The sequence below is a fragment of the Salvelinus sp. IW2-2015 genome, linkage group LG10 (genome assembly GCF_002910315.2).
Source record: "Salvelinus sp. IW2-2015 linkage group LG10, ASM291031v2, whole genome shotgun sequence".
Taxonomy (NCBI): Eukaryota; Metazoa; Chordata; class Actinopteri; order Salmoniformes; family Salmonidae; genus Salvelinus; species Salvelinus sp. IW2-2015.
The window spans coordinates 18571865-18574775 of record NC_036850.1 but is presented as its reverse complement, the minus strand read 5'-3'; positions in this window follow the sequence as shown (position 1 = coordinate 18574775).

The window sequence follows — 2911 nt, the reverse complement described above, 5'->3', positions numbered from 1 at the left end:
AAGTATGCTCTCTCTAATTCTCTCTTCTCTCTCTTTCTTTCTCTCTCTCGGAGGACCTGAGCCCTAGGACCATGCGTCAGGACTACCGGGCATGATGACTCCTTGCTGTCCCCAGTCCACCTGGCCTTGCTGCTGTTCCAGTTTCAACTGTTCTGCCTGCGGCTATGGAACCCTGACCTGTCCACCGGACGTGCTACCTGTCCAGACCTGCTGTTTTCAACTCTCCAGAGACCGCAGGAGCGGTAGAGATACTCTTAATGATCGGCTATGAAAAGCCAACTGACATTTACTCCTGAGGTGCTGACTTGCTACACCCTCGATAACTACTGTGATTATTATTATTTGACCATGCTGGTCATTATGAACATTTGAACATCTTGGCCATGTTGTTATAATCTCCACCCGGTACGCCAGAAGAGGACTGGCCACCCCTCATAAGCCTGGTTCCTCTCTAGGTTTCTTCCTAGGTTTTGGCCTTTCTAGGGAGTTTTACCTAGCCACCGTGCTTCTACACCTGCATTGCTTGCTTGTTTGTGGTTTTAGGCTGGGTTTCTGTACAGCACTTCGAGATATTAGCTGATGTATGAAGGGCTATATAAAATAAACTTGATTTGATTTGATCTGTAGTTAAACAGATAAGATGAAAGGAAAAAAACATAAAATCATAGCCATGCAAATTCCATAGACAAACATTGGCAGTTGAATGGCCTTACTGAAGAGCTGGAACGGATGACACCGTTCCAACAAGTCAGTTCGTAAAATTTCTGCCCTTCAACTGTAAGTGCTGTTATTGTAAAGTGGAAACGTCTAGGAGCAACAACGGCTCAGCGGGGAAGTGGTAGGCCACACAAGCTCACAGCACTGGACCGCCGAGTGCTGAACTGCGTAACGTGTAAAAGTCATCTGTCCTCGGTTGCAACACTCACTACCCAGTTCCAATCCGTTGCTGGAAGCAACGTCAGCACAAGAACTGTTCGTCGGGAGCTTCATGAAATGGGTTTCCATGGCCGAGCAGCTGCACACAAGCCTAATATCACCTTTGTGCAATGCCAAGCGTCGGCTGGGGTGGTGTAAAGCTCACACCATTGGACTCTGGAGCAGTGGAAACGCTCACTGGAGTGATGAATCACACTTCACCATTTGGCAGTCCGACGGGCGATTCTGGGTTTGGTGGATGTCAGGAGAACCCTACCTGCCCCAATGCCTAGTGCCAACTGTAAAGTTTGGTGGAGGAGGAATAATGTTCTGGGGCTGTTTTTCATGGTTCGGGCATGCCCCTTAGTTCCAGTGAAGGGAAATCTTAGTGCTACAGCATACAATGGCATTCTAGACGATTCTGTGTTTCCAACTTTGTGGCAAAAGTTTGGGGAAGGCCCTTTCCTGTTTCAGTATGACAATGTCCCTGTGCACAAAGCGGGGTTCAGAAATGGTTTATCGAGATCGGTGTGGAAGAACTTGACTGGCCTGCACAGAGCTCTGACCTCAACCCCATCGAACACCTTAGGGATGAATTGGAACGCCGACTGAGAGCCAGGTCTAATCGCCCAACATCAGTCCCTGACATCATTAATGCTCTTGTGGCTGAATGGAAGCAAGTCCCACCAACAATGTTCCAACAAAGCCTTCCCAGAAGAGTGGTTGCTGTTATAGGAGCAAAGGGGGACGAACTCCATATTAATGTCCATTATTTTGGAATGAGATGTTCGATGAGCAGGTGTCCACATACCTTTGGTCATGTAATGTATGTATCTATATATACGGGCGGCAGCATAGCCTAGTGGTTTGAGCGTTGGACTAGTAACCGAAAAGTTGCAAGATCAAATCCCAGAGCTGACAAGGTACAAATCTGTTGTTCTGCCCCTGAACAAGGCAGTTATTAACCCACTGTTTCTAGGCCGTCATGGAAAAGAAGAAATTGTTCTTAACTGACTTGCCTGGTAAAAAAAATAGAAATATATACACACACAAGTTATATTCATCAAGAATCAATTGGTATGTATATTTAAATTATAATTTACTTAGAATCCCACCGTACCTTCTCCACTATACAATCTGGTTTCCGAGCTGGTCATGGGCGCAGCCCATGCCCAAGGTCCTAAACGATACCATAACCACCATCGATAAAAGACAGTACTATGCAGCCGTCTTCATCGACCTGGCCAAGGCTTTCGACTTTGTCAATCACCGCAATCTTATCGGCAGACTCAATAGCCTTGGCTTCTCAAATGACTGCCTCACCTCATTCACCAACTCCTTCTCAGATAGAGTTCAGTGTGTCAAATCGGAGAGCCTGTTGTCCGGACCTAGGCAGTCTCTATGGGGGTGCCACAGGGTTCAATTCTCGGGCCGACTCTTTTCTCTGTATTTATCAATGATGTCACTCTTGCTGTTGGTGATTCTCTGATCTCTGATTTCATTCCACTCTGACACCATTCTGTATACATCTGGCCCTTCTTTGGACTTGGTGTTAACAAACCTCCAGACGAGCTTCTATGCTATACAAAACTACTTCCGTGGCCTCCAACTCCTCTTAAACGCGAGTAAAACTAAATGCATGCTCTTCAACCGATTGCTGCCTGCACCCGCCCGCCCTGACTAGCATCACTACTCTGGACGGTTCTGACTTAGAATATGTGGACAACTACAAATACCTAAAGTTGAAATCGGAAGTTTACATACACCTTAGCCAAATACATTTAAACTCAGTTTTTTACAATTCCCGGCATTTAATCCTAGTAAAAATTCCCTGTCTTAGGTCAGCTAGGATCACCACTTTAGTTTAAGAATGTGAAATGTCAGAATAATAGTAGAGAGAATGATTTATTTCAGCTTTTATTTCTTCACATTCCCAGTGGGTCAGAAGTTTACATACACTCAATTAGTATTTGGTAGCATTGCCTTTAAATTGTTT